We start from the raw sequence: 20097 nt of genomic DNA on the forward strand, positions 1-20097 counted from the left end.
TCACTAATATATTGCTGTCACAGCAGGAACCCCTTACTGTGGTTTTATGGTCATTCCAACCCACTATACTAATATAAAGAAGAAACCAAATCAGAAGAAATTGAAAGGCTTTCCAATAATATTGGAGGCAAACTCAGAATTGTATTTCTCAGTCTTTTGAATCTTAGTATTTCTATATGTAATATTTATAATGTTCTTTATCTTTTGGGTGCACCTCATATAATACTCCATATTTACCTGAGTAACCTGTTTTCATTCTCTTATAACACTCTATAAGCTGCATTCATCTGAATTCTGATAAAAGCACAAAAATAGGGGCCAGCACTGTGGTACAGTGTGTTAAAGCCACGGCCTGCAACACTGGCATCCCATAGGGGTACCAGTTAGAGACCCAGCTTCTCCACTTCTGAGCCAGCTCCCTGCCAATGTGCCTGGGAAATCAGTGGAGGATGGCCCAAGTGCTTGGCTTCCTACACCCATATGGGAGACTTGGAAGAAGCTCCTGGTTCCTGGCTTAGGCTTGGCCCAGCTCTGGTCATTGCAGCCATTTCGGGAGTGAACCAGTGGATGGAAGATCTCTCACTCTGTTTCTCCCTCTCCCTCTCCCTCTCTCTGTAATTTTGCTTTTCAAATAAGTAAATAGACTTTTTTAAAAAAATCACCCAAATCATTCCAACATTAATAGGATATTTAAATAGAAATAATAAAAGAATGTTTCACAAAGACTATGTTAACAAAGGAAGACTTTAAAAAACATGGATTGCCAATAATGGGTTGGACTTACTTGTGTACAAACTTCCTTTTGTTTCTAAAGTAGACATAAATACATTTTGCCATGTGTCTTATAAACACATTGTTCCAATAGTTCCTAATATGATGGTAAACAGTACATAGCAGGTGAAAAATAATTACCGAATACGATTGTAATAGGAGAAAGTCAACCAAGCATATATGTAAAAATTCCCCAAAATGTTCTTAATATGAAACTTAAATACTTTATAATATCAGAAACAAAGATAACCACAATTATTGTTTCAACTTGCAAAATATATATACTTGAAAGAAAAATGGCAATGACACAGGCCAGCAAAATGGATAATAAGCATATACAGATGTACAAAATCATTTTCAATGACACACAAACAAATTAAGTCAACAATGGGAGATCATTAGGCTGGCTGGCCAAATTTAGAAAGTCACATATTGGGGAAAAAATAAGGAAATCAATTAAACTTGTGCACAGCTGATAGAGATGTAATGTGAAATTGGTCTGCAGAAAATACAGTAGCAACTTTAATTAAGTCATTGTCTAGCCAATGACACAAGTGCATCAGAATATGTAGGCAAGGATCAGTGAAGAAACAAGAATGAGAGTGTTTACTGCATGATTTGAATTTGAAATCAGAGAAGACCGAGGCTCTCTGAACCTGCTAACCACAAAGGCATGAGCTGTGATGCCCTGGTGAACAACACCAGAACTCCATGTTTATGTCATCTCCATCAACCCATTCTTGCCACCCAGAAGATGCCATTCAGTGTGGTAAATACTATAAGCAAAGCTTGTCCCTGCTTACTGCATTTTCATTCCTGAAATGTACATCAAGTTAGCAGAAACCACTCACCTGTCAGTATTATTCTTATTAGCCAATGTGACTGGAGCCACCATTCTATTGTAACCTCTGCTGTGTCTCTTCTTTTGTCTGTAAAAGCAAACTCCCTGCCTGCCACTTGGGAACACTTGGCTCTGAGCAAAGGCGGTGTGTTTTCCTGGGTGGCCATCCTTACCCTACCTCAGATAAATGCCTTTATTCTTACATCTGTTGTGTCTCGACTTGCATTCTAGGTGGTAATGGTATGTATTTTTGCTGAAGCAGAAAACTCTACATATCTAGGCACATGGTTAGATAATAAAAGTCATTGCTGAATGAGGAATTGATGTCGTAGTGTACCTGCTGCCCTGTGATGAAGGCATCCCATATCAGAGTGCCAGTTCAAGTCCTTGCTGCTCTGTTTCCAATCCAGCTCCCTGTTAGTGAGCCTGAGAAAGCAGCAGAAGATGGTGCCAGTGGTTGGACCTCTGCCACCCACTTGGGAGACAAAAGTATAACTCCTGAAGCTTCTAGTTTCAGCCTGGACCAGCCCCAGCAGTTGAGGCCATTTGGGAAGTGTGCCAGGGAATAGAAAATATCTGTCTGCCTGACTGTCTCTGTCTATCATTCTACTCTGCCTTTCAAATAAATAAATAAAACTTTAAAAAATAAACAAGTAAATAAAAATCATTTTGAGTGAAATAATCAGGAAGTGCTTAGCACTATATTACTGATATAAATTCATAAGGTATAAATAAAAATAAGACTATACATATTATAACAGTACACAAATGACAGTGAAGGCAAGAGTATATAGACTGAGTAACAAGGATCAAAATTCTTTTTTTTTTGTTTTCCCCCCAGAAACCTTTTATTTAAGGAATACAAACTTCATGCATTTCATAAACACAGCTTTAGGAACACAGTGATTCCTGCCACCGTCCCCATTGTCCCCCCTCACTCCCACCCCCATCCCCCTCCCTCTCCTACTCCATTCTTGTTTTTCACTAAGATCTATCTTCAGTTAACTTCATACACATACAATTAACTCTATATTAAGTGGAGTTCAACGAATTGTATGGAAAAAAAAAAACTGCTCCCCAACAGTCAGACAAGGGCTGTTCAAAGTCATTGTATCTCGAAGTGTGAATTTCATGTCTATAGGTTACCTTTTAGGTGCCCTACTGGCTATCACAGGTCAGGGAGAACATACGGTATTTGTCCCTTTGGGACTGGCTTACCTCACTAAGTATGATTTTTCCAGTTTCATCCATTTTGTTGCAAACGACAGGATTTCATTTTTTTTAACTTTTATTTAATGAATATAAATTTCCAAAGTACGATTTATGGATTACAATGGCTTCCCCCCCATAACGTCCCTCCCACCCACTACCCTCCCCTTTCCCACTCCCTCTCCCCTTCCATTCACATCAAGATTCATTTTCGATTATCTTAATATACAGAAGATCAGCTTAGTATACATTAAGTAAGGATTTCAACAGTTTGCTCCCACACAGAAACATAAAGTGAAAAATAATAGATGATTTTTTTTAAATGATGATGAAATCAGATCAGACCTATTGTCATGTTTAATCCCAGTGAGAGTCGAGTTGGGAGTTGACAATTTCTTTTTTTTTTTTTTTTTACAGAGGATCAGTTTAGTATACATTAAGTAAAGATTTCAACAGTTTGCACCCCCATAGAAACACAAAGTGAAATATATTGTTTGAGTACTCATTATAGCATTAAATCTCAATACACAGCACATTAAGGACAGAGATCCTACATGAGGAGTAAGTGCACAGTGACTCCTGTTGTTGACTTTACCAATTGACACTCCTGTCTATGGCATCAGTAGTCTCCCTATGCTCCAGTCATGAGTTTCCAAGGCTATGGAAGCCCTCTGAGTTCTCCGATTCTTATCTTGTTTAGACAAGGTCATAGTCAAAGTGGAGGTTCTCTCCTCCCTTCAGAGAAAGCTACCTCCTTCTTTGAAGACCTGTTCTCTCCACTGGGATCTCACTCACAGAGATCTTTTGCCAGAGTGTCTTGGCTTTCCATGCCTGAAATACTCTCATGGGCTTTTCAGCCAGATCGGAATGCCTTTAGGGCTGATTCTGAGGCCAGAGTGCTATTTAGGACATCTGCCATTCTATGAGTCTGCTGAGTATCTCACTTCCCATGTTGGATCACTCTCCCCTTTATTTATTCTATCGGTTAGTGTTAGCAGGTACTAGACTTGTTTATGTTCTCCCTTTGACTCTTAGTCCTTTCATTATGATCAATTGTGAACTGAAATTGATCACTTGGACTAGTGAGATGGCATTGGTACATGCCACCTTGATGGGATTGAATTGGAATACCCTGGTATGTTTTTAACTCTACCATTTGGGGCAAGTCAGCTTGAGCATGTCCCAAATTGTACATCTCTTCCCTCTCTTATTCCCACTCTTATGTTTAACAGGGATCACATTTCAGTTAATTTTTAACATTTAAGAATAACTGTGTATTAATTACAGAACTAAACCAGTCATATTAAGTAGAACAGACAAAAAAACTACTAAGAGGGATAATGTATTAAGTTGTTCATTAACAGTCAGGGCTATGTTGATCAAGTCACCATTTCCCATAGTGTCCATTTCACTTCAGGAGGTTTCCTTTTTGGTGTTCAGTCAGTTGTCACCAATCAGGGAGAACATATGGTATTTGTCCCTTTGGGACTGGCTTATTTCACTCAGCATGATGTGTTCCAGATTCCTCCATTTTGTTGCAAATGACTGGATTTCATTGTTTCTTACTGCGGTATAGTATTCTAAAGAGTACATATCCCATAATTTCTTTATCCAGTCTACCGTAGATGGGCATTTAGGTCGGTTCCAGGTCTTAGCTATTGTGAATTGAGCTGCAATAAACATTAGGATGCAGACCGCATTTTGTTTGCCAATTTAATTTCCTTTGGGTAAATTCCAAGGAGTGGGATGGCTGGGTCGAACGGTAGGGTTATCTTCAGGTTTCTGAGGAATCTCCAAACTGACTTCTATAGTGGCTTGACCAGTTTGCATTCCCACCAACAGTGGGTTAGTGTCCCTTTTTCCCCACATCCTTGCCAGCATCTGTTGTTGGTAGATTTCTGAATGTGAGCCATTCTAACCGGGGTGAGGTGAAACCTCATTGTGGTTTTGATTTGCATTTCCCTGATTGCTAATGACCTTGAACATTTTTTCATGTGCCTGTTGGCCATTTGGATTTCCTCTTTTGAAAAATGTCTATTGAGGTCCTTGGCCCATCTCTTAAGTGGGTTGTTGGTTTTGTTTTTGTGGAGTTTCTTGATCTCTTTGAGGATTCTGGTTATTAACCCTTTATCTGTTGCATAGTTTGCAAATATTTTTTCCCATTCTGTCTGTTGTCTCTTCACTCTCCTGACTGATTCTTTTGCAGTACAGAAACTTCTCAATTTGATGCAATCCCAATAGTTAATTTTGGCCTTGACTGCCTGTGCCTCCCGGGTCTTTTCCAGAAACTCTTTGCCTGTGCCAATATCTTGAAGGGTTTCTCCAATGTTCTCTAGTAACTTGATGGTGTCAGGTTGTAGATTTAGGTCTTTAATCCATGTTGAGTGGATTTTTGTGTAAGGCGTAAGGTAGGGGTCTTGCTTCATGATTCTGCACGTGGAAATCCAATTTTCCCAGCACCATTTATTGAATAGACTGTCCTTGCTCCAGGAATTAGTTTTAGATCCTTGATCAAATATAAGTTGGCTGTAGATGTTTGGGTTGATTTCTGGTGTTTCAATTCTGTTCCATTGGTCTATCCATCTGTTTCTGTACCAGTACCAAGCTGTTTTGATTACAACTGCCCTGTAGTATGTCCTGAAATCTGGTATTGTGATGCCTCCGGCTTTGTTTTTTGTTGTACAAGATTGCTTTAGCTATTTGAGGTCTCTTGTGCCTCCATATAAATTTCAGCACCAATTTTTCCAGATCTGAGAAGAAGGTCTTCAGTATCTTGATTGGTATTGAATTGAATTTATAAATTGCTTTTGGGAGAATGGACATTTTGATGATATTGATTCTTCCAATCCATGAGCATGGAAGATTTTTCCATTTCTTGGTATCCTCTTCTATTTCTTTCTTTAAGGTTTTGTAATTTTCATCGTAGAGATCTTTAACGTCCTTGGTTAAGTTTATTCCAAGGTATTTGATTGTTTTTGTAGCTATTGTGAATGGGATTGATCTTAGAAGTTCTTCCTCAGCCATGGCATTGTCTGTGTATACAAAGGCTGTTGATTTTTGTGCTTTGATTTTATACCCTGCTACTTTGCCAAACTCTTCTATGAGTTCCAAGAGTCTCTTAGTAGAGTTCTTTGGGTCCCCTAAATAAAGAATCATGTCATCTGCAAAGAGGGATAGTTTGAGTTCTTCCTTCCCAATTTGCATCCCTTTAATTTCTTTTTCTTGCCTAATAGCTCTGGCTAGAACCTCCAGAACTATATTGAATAGCAGTGGTGAGAGTGGACATCCCTGTCTGGTACCAGATCTCAGTGGAAATGCTTCCAACTTTTCCCCATTCAATAGGATGTTGGCTGTGGGTTTTTCATAGATTGCTTTGATTGTATTGAGGAATGTTCCTTCCAAACCCAGTTTGCTTAGAGTTTTCATCATGAACGGGTGTTGAATTTTATCAAATGCTTTCTCGGCATCTATTGAGATAATCATATGGTTTTTCTTCTGCAGTCTGTTAATGTGGTGTATCACATTGATTGTCTTGCACACATTAAACCATCCCTGCATACCAGGGATAAATCCCACTTGGTCTGGGTGGATGATCTTTCTAATGTGTTGTTGCATTCTATTGGCGAGAATTTTATTGAGGATTTTTGCATCTATGTTCATCAGGGATATTGGTCTGTAATTCTCTTTCAGTGCTGCATCTTTTTCCGGCTTAGGAATTAAGGTGATGCTGGCTTCATAGAAAGAATTTGGGAGGATTCCCTCTTCTTCGATTGTTCTGAACAGTTTGAGTAGAATTGGAGTTAGTTCTTCTTTAAATGTCTGGTAGAATTCAGCAGTGAATCCATCTGGTCCTGGGCTTTTCTTTGTTGGGAGGGCCTTTATTACTGTTTCAATTTCTGTCTCAGTTATGGGTCTGTTTAGGTTTTTGATGTCTTCCTGGTTCAATTTAGGTAGGTTTCATGTGTCCAGGAATCTATCCATTTCTGATAGGTTTCCCTGTTTGCTGGCATACAAGTCCTTGTAGTAATTTCTGATGATTCTTTTTATTTCTGTGGTGTCTGTTGTTACGTTTCCTTTTTCATCTCTGATTTTATTGATTTGGGTCTTTTCTCTTCTTTTTTTAGTTAGTTGGGCCAATGGGGTGTCAATTTTGTTTATTTTTTCAAAAAACCAGCTCCTCGCTTGGCTGATTTTTTGTAATGTTTTTCTTGATTCAATCCTGTTGATTTCTTCTCTGATTTTAATTATTTCTCTTCTCCTACTAGATTTGGGTCTGGTTTGCTGTAGGTTTTCTAGATCCTTGAGGTGAATTGAAAGCTCATCTATTTGGTGCCTTTCCAATTTCTTGATGTAGGCACCTATTGATATAAACTTTCCTCTTAACACTGCTTTTGCTGCGTCCCGTAAGTTTTGGTATGTTGTGCTGTTATCCTCATTTACTTCCAGAAAGTTTTTGATTTCTCTTTTGATTTCTTCTATGACCCATTGTTCATTCAGGAGCATGTTGTTCAATCTCCATGTGTTTGCGTATGCTCTAGGGATTCCTGAGTTGCTAATTTCCAACTTCATTCCTTTATGGTCCGAGAAGCTGCATGGTATGATTCTAATTCTTTTGAATTTGCTGAGACTTGCTTTATGGCCTAGTATGTGGTCAATCCTAGAGAAGGTTCCATGTACTGCTGAGAAGAATGTAAAATCTTTACCTGTAGGATTGAAAGTTCTGTATATATCTGTTAGATCCATTTGGGCTATAGTGTCATTTAAATCTACTGTATCCTTGTTGATCTTCTGTCCTGTTGATCTGTCTATTTCTGAGAGTGGAGTATTGAAGTCCCCCAGTACTATTGTATTGGGGTCTAAGTCTCCCTTTAAGTCCCTTAACAAATCTTTTAGATAAACCGGTGCCCTGTAGTTAGGTGCATATACATTGATAATTGTTATATCTTCCTGTTGAATTGATCCCTTAATCATTATGTAGTGTCCCTCTTTGTCTCTCTTAACGGTTTTTGTGGTAAAGTTTATGGTGTCTGATATTAAGATGGCTACGCCCGCTCTTTTTTCATTTCTGTTGGCATGGTATATCTTTTTCCAGCCTTTCACTTTCAGTCTGTATGGATCTTTGTTGGAAAGATGAGTTTCTTGTAAGCAGCAAATAGATGGGTTTTGTTCCTTAACCCAATCAGCCAATCGGTGTCTTTTAACTGGACAGTTCAGGCCATTCATGTTCAATGTGACTAATGATAAGTGGTAACTTTGCCCTGCCATTTGCCAAAGATAAGTTCTAATATATGCTTTGAATTCCCTGTGATCTTTTGCTGTGAGCTTTCCTTCCTTGGTTTCCTTCCTTTACCTTCTTTCATATTAATGACCGTGTTTCTTTGTTTCTGTGTGTAACACATCTTTAAGCATCTGTTGCAGGGCTGGACGAGTGGCAACAAATTCTTTCAATTTCTGTTTGCTATGAAAAGTCTTTATTTCACCTTCATTCACAAATGATAGCTTGGCAGGATATAATATTCTGGGCTGGCAGTTTTTCTCTCTTAGTACCTGGGCTATATCTCACCATTCCCTCCTAGCTTGTAGAGTTTCTGATGAGAAGTCAGCTGTGAGTCTGATTGGAGATCCTCTGAGAGTAATCTGACGTTTCTCTCTTGCACATTTTAGGATCTTTTCTTTATGTTTCACTGTGGAGAGTTTAATTACAACGTGTCGTGGTGAGGATCTCTTTTGGTCATGTTTATTAGGGGTTCTGTGAGCTTCCTGTACTAGGATTTCTCTGTCCTTCTCCAAACCTGGGAAATTTTCTGCTAATATCTCACTAAAAAGGCCTTCTAATCCTTTCTCCCTCTCCATGCCTTCAGGAACTCCTAGAACCCGAATGTTGGGTTTTTTAATAGTATCCTGAAGATTCCCGACAATATGTTTTAGATTTCTAATTTCCTCTTCTTTTCTTTGGTCTGACTGTATCCTTTCCTGTTCTCTGTCTTCTAAGTCCGATATTCTCTCTTCTGCTTCACCCATTCTGTTTGTAAGGCTCTCTATTGTGTTTTTCATTTGATCTATTGAATTCTTCACTTCAGTCACTATCCCAGTTTCCTGTTGTACTAGTTTTTTTGTTTCATTTTGATTCCTCCTTAATATTTCATTTTCACGAGAGAGATTTTCTATCTTGTCCATTAAGGATTTCTGTAGTTCAAGAATTTGTTTTTGAGAACTTCTTAATGTTCTTATCAATTTTTTGAGATCTGCTTCTTGCATTTCTTCTATGTCATCATCCTCATAATCTTGAATTGGGGTGTCTTTTTCATTTGAGGGTTTCATGGTGACTTCCTTGTTTTTATTACCTTGGTTTTTGTGTTTGTTATTTGGCATATTGGAGATATTTGGTTTCTTCACTGTGGTGCTTTTTCTTGTTATACTATGAGTCTAGATTAAGTGGACTATCTGTTTTTGATGGAGCCTTAGGGCTTGAGATGGGTGTGGCCTGAGAGCTCTGTTTGGTGTGCCAAAGGTGACACTCCCAGGTTAGGCATGGTAAACCTCTCTCTCTCTCTTTCATTTTTTTTGATTCAAAAGGGAAGTTATTCTGCACAGCTGAATGAAGTTGGAGGTAGTTAGCAGGCAAATGATATACCCATAGGAGCCAGAGATCAGAAGCTCTTTCCGAAGGACCACACCGGGAATCTGTTCGGCCCTCAGAGTGGGCTCAAATTCTCCTTCAGTCTCCCACTGGGTTGCCAAAGTTACGGAATTATAGCGTCTCTGGAGAGTGCTCACGTGAATTCCGTGAGTTCTCTCCCCCTCCGTCTCTTTTTTCACAGTCTCAGTTCAGTAGCACCACAAATTTACTAGGTCCTAATCTCCTGTTAATTTGCCCCACCCAGAGTCAGGTTTTTCTGCTAGGCTCAGGGCCAGTGCAGACCTGAGGTTGCTCTGCTTATGACGTATGTCCAAGATGGCGCCTGCTCTTTGTCTTGCTCGCCCTTGAGAGGTGAGCGGAGAGAGAGAAACCCGTGTCCGTACCAGTCACCTTTTTTTTTCTTCTCTCTCTCTTCCAGTTAGCCTGGTGAAGAAGTTCCCCCCGCCCCGGGGGGTCGTTCCCTCTAGTCTCCTCTCTCCACTTGCCTGCCGGTGTCTTGGGCTATTGAGGTTCGGCTCACCTCGCGTTCCAGCGCTGGTGTGTTGAGTCTGCCGCTGGTGTCCCGAACTGTGGGCTCCCACGCTCTCCACGCAGGTCCACTCCCCTTCCAGCGCCGATGTGTGGACTCGGAGCCCTGGACGTCCCAAGTCTCCCCGCTGTTGTCTGTGTGGCACGCACTCCCCTTCGAGCACTGGCACGCAGAGCCTGCGGCTTGCGCAGCTCAGTCCCGTGGCTTGGCTTCCGCGGCTCGGTCCCGCGGCTCGGCTTCCGCGAGGTGGGCGACCTTGTCCTCCCAGTAGGTCCTCCGATTCACAGCCACTCAATCCAGAAGAGTTTCCTCTGCAATATTTTCCTGGTTCTTTTTTCTGAGGCTACCGTAACTCCCCTTTTATTAAACTAAATTTTCCCGGATTATCGGTGTGCGCCCTCACTATTCCGCCATCAGGATTTCATTTTTTTAGCCGCTATGTAGTATCCCGTGTGTCCATGTCCCACAATCGCCTTACCCCGTCTCCAGCTGACAGGCATTTGGGTTGATTCCACATCTTAGCCACGGTGAGTTGAGCTGTAATAAACATGGGGGTGCAGGTAACTCTTCCACGTGCTTTCTCGGTGCCAGGCTCTTCCCGCAGCTTTGTCACCAGTGGCTTGGGCTGCTGCCGTCTGGTCTCAGCTCGCCCCAAAGCTGGCACTGAGGCTCTCGGCCTCTGGGGTCCTGAGTTGGACACATCCACACCCTTCACGTAGGTCCACGGTGTCCCCCTAGTTAGCGTGGAGTTCCCTCTGCAGTTCTCTCCCGAGCTCTTCCCTGGGACTCCACTCTGTTGTGTTTTTTTAAACTTCTTCACTCAGACCAAAGCAGTAATCCCCCTCCCCATTCTGCCACCTTGGAAGCTTGCTTTCCATTATCCTGGTTTTAAGGCAGGCGCAGCTGCATAAGCCAGTTTGCCCATAGCCGACTGCATCCACCTGAGTCACCCTGACCCAGGTGTGAGGCCCACGTGTTGCACTGTCCACAATCAGAGCCAGCACGACTCCAGTTCGGGCTACATGGCTGGGCAACTGGGCCTCCGTTTCTATCTTCCTTGAACAATTCCACCCTGTGGCCATTCTCTGGGTCACGTCTTGCATTTTTTCCATAGACCTCTGCGGGGCCTTCTCTGTCACTCATGTCCACTCATGCACCCGTGGCCTGCAGGGGTGGGGGCAGCAGCACCCCTGGTCTATGGGCACCATCCCGAAGTTCCTGGAAACCCCTAACCATTCTGTAGCCTGGCTGCTCGCAGACGCTCTCATGGGAGTGTCAGGGAGAAACCGCTGTGCACGCGTGGGATGGGCAGATGTCACACAGCGCTCTCTCCGCCTGTGCCTCTGCAGGGCCAGCTGCAAGTGCTTGGAACAGCTGCCACCAGCGCCAGCCCCCTGTGGTGATGGACAGGGCGCCCCAGCCAGTGCCAGCCCCCCACAGTGATGGACAGAGTGCCCCAGCCAGCGCCAGCCCCCCATGGCAATGGACAAGGCACCCCAGCCAGCGCCAGCCCCCCACGGTGATGGACAGGGCACCCCAGCCAGCACCAGCCCCCATGATGATGGACAGGGTGCCCCAGCCAGCACCAGCCCCTCATGGCAATGGACAGGGTGCCCCAGCCAGCGCCAGTCCCCCATGGCAATGGACAGGGTGCCCCAGCCAGCGCCAGCCCCCCATGGCAATGGACAGGGCGCCCCAGCCAGCACCAGCCCCTCATGGCAATGGACAGGGTGCCCCAGCCAGCGCCAGCCCCCCATGGCAATGGACAGGGTGCCCCGGCCAGCGCCAGCCCCCCATGGCAATGGACAGGGCACCCCAGCCAGCACCAGCCCCCCACAGTGATGGGCATAGAGTCTCAGCCAGTGCCAGCCCCCCATGGCAATGGACAGGGCACCCCAGCCAGCGCCAGCCCCCCATGGCAATGGACAGGGTGCCCCAGCCAGCACCAGTCCCCCATGGCAATGGACAGGGTGCTCCAGCCAGCGCCAGTCCCCCATGGCAATGGACAGGGCGCCCCAGCCAGCGCCAGCCCCCCATGACAATGCACAGGGTGCCCCAGCCAGCACCACCCCCTCGTGGCAATGGACAGGGTGCCCCAACCAGCGCCAGCCCCTGCGGCGATGGACAGGGTGCCCCAGCCAGCGTTCTTGGCCTTGGGCAGCTCAGAGAGCCCAGGGTCCCAGGGACTGAGCCACTACTGCCCTGGGCACAGGCAGGGGAGTCTTGGCGTGGGGTAGTGTGGCTCAGCCACATCAGGCGTCACAATGAGCATGGGGAGGCCGAGGGGGCGGCGGGCTGGGACCAGAATTCAACACAGTCTCACTCCAGAGCGCATGGGCTCCAGCACCCACCGTCCCCAGGGAAGGAGGTGGGAGAGCCGACGGGGATCTGCCTGGCACGCGGGTTTCACCTCGGGGACCACGGGCCATGCTGGCGCTCTTGTCTGTCCTGTGAGACAGCCAAGGGTATGTGTCTGTCCTGTCTCCAGACACTGACTCTGCCATCAGGCCTGGGACACAGCTCTACCCCATCTGTCCCCGACAGGGGAAATCCAGCCACCCTCTTCCTGCCAGCCCTGCTGAGGACAGCCTGGGTGCCCCCAGGCCTCCTGGGAACCCGGCTGCATCTTCGGTGGGGAGCTGGGCAGGGAGGCCCCTGGGCTGGGCCACAGGATCACTGCCTGCCGCCGCCTCCCCATGGCCTGGCGACCTTGGCCCTGGGAAACCTCATGGCGTTTTTGGTGAAGAGTTTTGGGGAGAGAGAGAGAGACGGGAAGACTTGCCGGGATCCAAGTTACTGTTTCGGCTACAGGAACGCGGTCGGGCATGGCCAGGCTGTGGGCGGCTCCAGACAGCGCAGGCAGCAGGAACCCGGGCCACAGCTCTGCTAGGACGCCGGGAAGCTGGGGAGCCACCACCCGGCCTCCCGGCCCCCAAGTACGTGGCTTTCTGTGTGCACGTCCTGCGACATTGGGGCAGGTGACGGGCGGTGGCCGCACCCAGAGCAGGCACTCACCCGAGTCAACACCTGGGAGCCAGGGAGCTCAGCGCACCATCCCCCCACAGTCCGGGGCAGCAGGTTTCCCCCATGCCCACACCCCTGCCGCCTCCATGCCACCCCCATGTCATCACCCCATGTCCACAGCACGCCCACTGCCCTCCTGCCACCGCCTCGTCACCTCCCAACACCCCCTTACCCCCCACCTTTGCTGCTTTAACGCTAAGAGTCCCCGATTCCTGTTCCTGTGAGCCCAGCTCCGTGTGTCCTAACAGCAAGACATGGGAGGGCGCATCCCTGCCCGCAGCCCCGCTGCCCAGCGGGTCCCCTCCCCTGGAGAGAGGGGTTGACCACCGCCTTTAGTGACAAATCCTGGCCGTCCCCAGGGACTGCCGACGCATGCCCATGCTGTCCTGACCCCACTTTCCCAGGTCTCACCATCTCCCCCAGATGTCCCTGGAATTTGGGCAAACACCCTGACCTCCCTCACGGACCCCCATGTGGGGCCCCACAGCGCCCGTGTGCACACCGCCCCAGTGGCACCGCCAGCGCACCTGGGCTCAGCGGGGACCGAGTCCTCTCCCAGGCAACCGCGAGGTCTCAGCCCCTCCCCCACCCCCACGGCGAGCTCAGGGCACCAAATCTGCCAGGGTAGCAACCCCACCCTCCTACATGGCACAGACAGATCCCCGCCCCGTGCTGCCAGCTGCTGGGGGCAGGGGCACAGGCCTGGGGGTCAGTAGGACCCTGGAGCCATAGCAGCTGCCTGGAGTCCCTCCTCGTCCTCTCCCACCCCCCCAGGTGATTAGCGCCTGCACCTGCTGGGCCCTGTTCCTGGCGCCAGGGATACCACGGCCGACCACCAGCCGACCACCAGCCAACCACCGGCTCAGTGAGGCGGAGGTCAGACCAGAGGCCTGAGCCAGATGCAAAGTCCAGTTCCTGATGGGGCCAAGGGAAGCACGGGGTGGGGTGGGGCCAGATGAGCGGCCAGGGCCCCAGGCACCGCTGTGGCTGCTTTAAATCCCACGTTTAAGGTCAAGGTTGAGACCAGCACCGTTCTCCCAAGGGTGGGGGAGGAAGCGAAACGGAAGAACACTTGCCTCGTCTGCACCGCGGCGTCCACGTGGCTTTAAATGAAAGATGGCGGGTGATGGGTGGAGGCATCGCCAGGCACCCCCGGGGGCTGAGACGCCTCAGGGGTCGCGTAGGGAGAGGAGCCGAGGCAGAGTCTCAGGCCCGGTCAGGTGCTGCCCTGCTGGCCAGTGAACAGGTGGAGCCCGTGGCCAGCCCCTCCTGCTCCGCCCACGTGCACGGCTCTGCCTCCCCGGCCCAGCCGACTTCCATCTTCCCAGGGCAGCTCCGTGGCCCTGAACCACCCCCCCCCCCGCCAAGGGATGCATCGCCGGCCCCAGAGCAGGGTCTCCCCCAAGCCCACAGCAAGGCCTGAGGCTTCCAGCGCCTCTGCCCTGCCCGCGGCTGCTCCACCAGCCCCAGGGAGGGAGCGCTCCAGGTGCATAAATTCACATTTGTGCTCAAAACACAAGATTCCCCGCGGGGCACAGGCAGCCCACGTGCCTGCTCCCCGGGCAAAGATCACCTCCCACGGCGCCATGCCAGCTCCGGAGCACGCCGGATGCAGTTTGGTGCACTGATGTCTCCAAACATACAGGGTGTGTGCGAGATGCTTCAGGACCAAGGCTCGCGTAAACCGTGTCTCTGGGCTGCACTCCGCAGGGCCCGGGGAAGAGCCGGTGGAGGCGGCTGCACTGCACCGCTGACTCCCAGCCGAGCCCCACAGAGCCCCATGTTCACCTCTAAGCAAAGCGCTCACTTCCGCGCCCGGCTAGCAGTGAATCAGGGCAGGCGTGCAGGAAGAGGCCCGGAGAGGGGCGCGGTGAAGGCCTGGTACCCGGGGAGGGGTGAGGTGAAGGCCCTGGTACCCAGGGAGGGGCGCAGTGAGGGCCTGGTACCCAGGGAGGGGTGCGGTGAGGGCCTGGTACCCGGGGAGGGTGCAGTGAGGGCCCTGGTACCCGGGGAGGGCGCGGTGAGGGCCCTGGTACCCAGGGAAGGGTGCGGTGAGGGCCCTGGTACCTGGGGAGGGGTGAGGTGAGGGCCCTGGTACCAGGGGAGGGTGCGGTGAGGGCCTGGTACCCGGGGAGGGGTGAGGTGAGGGCCCTCTCTACAACTGTGGTTGTCCTGGCTCAGGGGATCAAAGGAGCCCAACAGGAAGGGGTGGGGGTGGGTGTGACGGGGGTAGGTGCAGGACTGGACACTGCTGGCTCTGGGTCACTCCAGGTGGGCTCACCAGCCTGGGAGCCCCCCTCGTCGGCCCAGCCAGAGCCCATGGAGGAAGCACAGAGGAGACAGCCACAGCATTTCGGGCAGTCTGGGACTGCTTCCTGGAGGCGGAGAGGGCCAGGCTGGGGCCTGGGGGCAGGATCACCATTAGCTAAAGGGAGAATGAGGTGGGTGAAGAGGGGTGGTAGGGGCGCGTCCCCCAGAGAAGAGCGCAGCGGCGAGCTTCAGCCGTGGCCGCTGGAGAGGCCCGAGGGGCGGAGAGGACCACAGTGCCCATCCTGGGTCCTGACCAGGGCAGAAATGAGGCGGGCAACTTGGCCAATGAGAAACCACGCCCCCCCCACGGTAGGGAGGCCGAGGCCTCCGGGGTGGGCGGTGGGAGCCCAGCGCCAACCCCACTGGGAGAGCTCTGTGGCCATCCCCTCTGCCGCTCCCTCCCTGTGTGCGGGGAGGCGGCAGACACAGGCTTGGCGAGCCCCAGGCGGAGCAGCCCAGCACCCGGGACCCAGGCCAGCTGTGCCTGTGGGCGCGATTGGTCTCAGGCCCCGCCCTCGGCAAGGGCCCTACACGCTGCCATGGTGTAACCCAGGCCCTGAGACCTGACATGCCCCTGGGGGGCAGTGAGCAGACAACAGGGTGGACAGCAGCCTGGGGGCTCCCACTGCCCCACAGTGCCCGGCCTGCGCCCTCCCCACGCGCGTGCTGCCCGCCGGTACTGGGCCCCCGGGCACGGCCTGCACAGCACTGCGCCCGCTGTGCCTGCACCAATCAGATCTGCACGTCCGGGTGCTGCCCACAGGGGACAAAGCCACCAAGGACTAGAATCCTGGTGTCCGTGCACCTGCCCCCAAGGACTAGAATCCTTCCAGTAGCCGAGCCCCCACTGCCCCCAGCCAAGGCGTTATAGGATTCAAAAATAACTGCATGCCATGAATTATCTTGTGGAAGAAACAGATATATTCCCTAAGGTCTGTGAATGCTTTATTTATGAACATTATTTCCATTAGTAGCATAAATTTTATACTAACAGAGAACAGTTTGAATATTAGATTTGTTCAGATTCTTTAAAGTTTGAATAGACACAGGGCCAAATTAGATTTAGCATTTATAGATCAAATGTTGGTTGATGATTATATACTGCCTCTGTACATCAGCTAGTTAAAAAGCCAGGCAACTTGATTAATATTATGATATTATAAATCCAAGACTCACCAATAAATTTTCCCAAAATGGAATGATTTTGTACTTTTCATAGGCCTGTGTCTAGTGAAAATGAAACAAAATACAAGTGTGTATGTTCACCAAGTGAGGGGCGCTATCCATGCTTCTGAAAGCTGTGATAGTGAGTGAGGAACTTCTCCTGGCCATGATGTGAGTCCCAAAGCACCTCTTTGAATTATCGGCCAAGGCTGCATCTTTCCCAAATGGTTTTCTATGGATAAATCATTCCAGCATGGCTGAAGTCCTGTAGTAACCATGTTCCTCAAGGATTCTCTGCCATACTAACATGACAACAATTTCTCTCTATCCATCGATTTCATTATACTTAAATCTATGGCTCTGAAGCACAAGTTAGTTAAAGATTCTTCATTTGGGTGACTAATGTCTATGTCCTACAGCTTAGAAAATAACCTTGACATATATGATTTCTAAAACCAGAGTGGATCTAAGACTCATCCTGTCTTTCCTGTTCCTCCTTGGTCCACCCCCAGGCTACATTTCTGCTACTGCCATGGTAGATGCCCAATTTTCACTTACCTCTCTCTCTCTTCTCATTGCTGCAGAGATGCAGGTAACTTTCCAGCTCTTCTGCACAATACTAGCAAAAATAAAATGTAGCCCCACTCTGGGTGGGTGTTGTGACACAATGTAATAAACCACTACTTGGAATAATGCATCCCATATCTGAGTGATTGGGGTCAACTCCTACCTCCACTTCTGGTCCAGCTTCCTACTAATGCACACTCTGGAAATCAGCAGATAATAATTCCAATACTTGCATCCCTGCCAATCTCATGGGAGACCAGGAAGTGGTTCCTGGTTTCTAGCTTCAGCCTGGCACAGCTCCAGCTGTTGTAAGCATTTAGGGAGTGAACCAGCAAATGAAAAACTCTCTCTCTCTCTCTCCACCTTTCTAAAAAATCAAGTAAACTTTTTTAACAGTTCTACTCTGAAGCACAAGGGCTGTCTAACCTTCACCTCCCAAGAAGCTCGAAGCCCATATATCACAGCTGTTGTGTTAATTCACACTCCCTAAGAGGCAGATACCATGCTGGGAATAAATGTGTGAGAGACTTACTGGGAAAAAAAACACTGTGTAGTTAACTGGGAAGAAAGCCAGTAGAAGCTGAATAGGCACCAGGATCCAAGTTTGAATGTAAAGAAAGGGAGAATAATTGAAAGAAGGTCTTGGACTGTGTTGCAGTCCCTTGATGAAGAATTCTAAAGCCCCATACAATGGTCTACACACAAGACAAACCTGCCCCAGATGGGAAAGGCCAACTTAGTCAACCTGCCACAGAGTGCATAATCATTTTCCTTCAGGAATTGTGCTAGCTTGAAAGTGTTGGTCTCTATTGCTGATGAGTTGAATGTTCAGAGACAGCAATAGCTACAACACTCTTAGTAAGTGGAAGGTCATACTACTGAATCCAGCATAGCCCTCAACTCTGTCACGAGATAGCTAATTATATCTGGGGCATGCAGTGGCACAGGCTTGCAGACACCCACTGGCCCACTCATTTATCTCTTGCTTGTCTACTAATTCTTCCATTGTAGTTGTTTTCTGGTAGAAGATAAACTACAGTTGCACCTGTTTCCTAATGTCGCTGTTAAAAAATTACCACAAAAAATGGCTCAAAACAACACAAATCTGCTGTCTTAGAGCTTTGAGGGGACAGAATCAGAAACTATTCTTCCAGGACTAAAATCAAGGAGGTTCCATGGCTGCTTCCTCATGGAGACTCTACAGGAGAACCAACTCCCTACACATCCCATCTCCCAGCTGCATTCCTTTGCTTTTTTAGCCTCAGGACCCCTTCTTGCTTTTTTAAATCCAGCCACTCAGTATCTTCAAATTTCCTTCATCTTCTATCATACTATCATCTTCTCCCCTTCTGGAAGCAAATGTCTCTTTGCCTTCCTCTTATAAGGACACTTGTGATTTCATTTAAAGTCTGCTAGAAAAATGCAAGGTAATCTCCACACCCCGAAGCCCTTAATCACATCTGAAAGTTCCCTTTCACTAGAAGAGCTGAAGCTCACAGGTTCCAGGCAACAAGACATTGGTGTCATTGGTTCCACTATTCTGCCCATCATAGTGACATGAAGCTCTTCCCACTTTGAGCTCCCATGTGTTCATTCTCGGGCCTCTGCTCTAGGCCTCCTTGTCTGACAGTCCAGGCTTTTCTATTCCGAGCACACAGCTTGGCTACTGGACACTGCTCAGGAACCTGGACTTCTCATCTCATCTCCCTCTTCCTTCCCTGTAAAATGAATGATCAGGTACACTACTCACATCTCAAACATAAGGAAGTTTTCCTGACAATTTCCAACTGATGCTCATCAACCAGTCTGACCTGCCTATAAACTAATCTCCATTTCCAATTCCTCTTCCTTCAGTTGGTTGTAAAGTATGCACATTAATCCATACGTACAACGTTAAAAGAAATCCAGTGCAATGTCATTTATATTTATTTATTTTGCCTACACAGCAGTAAGTGAGATGGTTCCTGAACATCATAGTACATCCTGAATCATCCTAGTACAACTTGTGCTAGTTCAGTACTGCTAAAGAGATGCCAGAGAGATATGTGAGTAACTTATTGAGGAAAAAGCCTGTGGGAGAAGATGCAGAGGAAACCAGGGGAAACTAGATGGCTATGAGAAATCTGCTCTCTGTGAAAGACAGAGGTAGGGAAGAGAGGACTCATCTCGGGAGCCTAGACTGCAACGCATTCCTAGGAACACCCAGCCAAGTCCAGTAGAGAATCCTTGAGTTAGATTTCCTTAGGAGTGGGTTCTCTTGCCTCACAAGGATGGACCCACCACTTTCAGCCAGCGACTCAGAGCACCTTGATGGAAGCCCCTTCATGTTTGGAGGTGTGTTTAGGGCCCTCAGATAATTGAGCCATAGGTGAGCTCTGGAGATCAGTGTATGAATTAAGGAGGGGCTCCTATGAATGGTGACTGGAGCCAGGAACTTCTTAAAAGTGCGCTTAGTGAAAAACACGAAGCTACAGACTATTTTGTGTCTCCTTTTTCTTAAAAAAAGGAGCATTCTGAAGATGAAGACTCCCCAAGAGGAATTCTGCTCAGAGCGCCTCAGTGTTATATCCGTGCCGTGTAGCAGCACAAACTATGTCCTTCTTGCTTACTGTTAAGCGGTACCCTCTGTGAAAAATGGATGTGTCAGACAGGACTGAGTCAGGTTTCCTCTGTTCACAGCTGTATTTGTAAGAGATATCTATTCTGTGTTACCTTGAGAATCCACTCCCTCCTCTCTAAAGGTTTAACTTTTAATTACATGTTGCCAAGGAGAAGTGAAAAGGATTTTCTCTTTGAACTCCCACTTTCTGTCCACATGTCATCTTTATTTACCCCTCTGTACCCACTAACCTGCTACAATTCCTTTATGCATGTGCAGCCAAGAATAGCAGTGAAAGGACATAAAGCGATGTGATTATGAAATACACTGTCACAAAGCAGCAATAACTTCTTCCTCTCTCCTCATCACTTTGCCTGTGCTTTGCAAACTTGGGCTGAACAGCACTAGAGATCTGGGTTTCTGTACTCTACTGATTTCTACAA

The sequence above is a fragment of the Oryctolagus cuniculus genome, chromosome 8 (assembly GCF_964237555.1).
Source record: "Oryctolagus cuniculus chromosome 8, mOryCun1.1, whole genome shotgun sequence".
NCBI classification, from domain to species: domain Eukaryota; kingdom Metazoa; phylum Chordata; class Mammalia; order Lagomorpha; family Leporidae; genus Oryctolagus; species Oryctolagus cuniculus.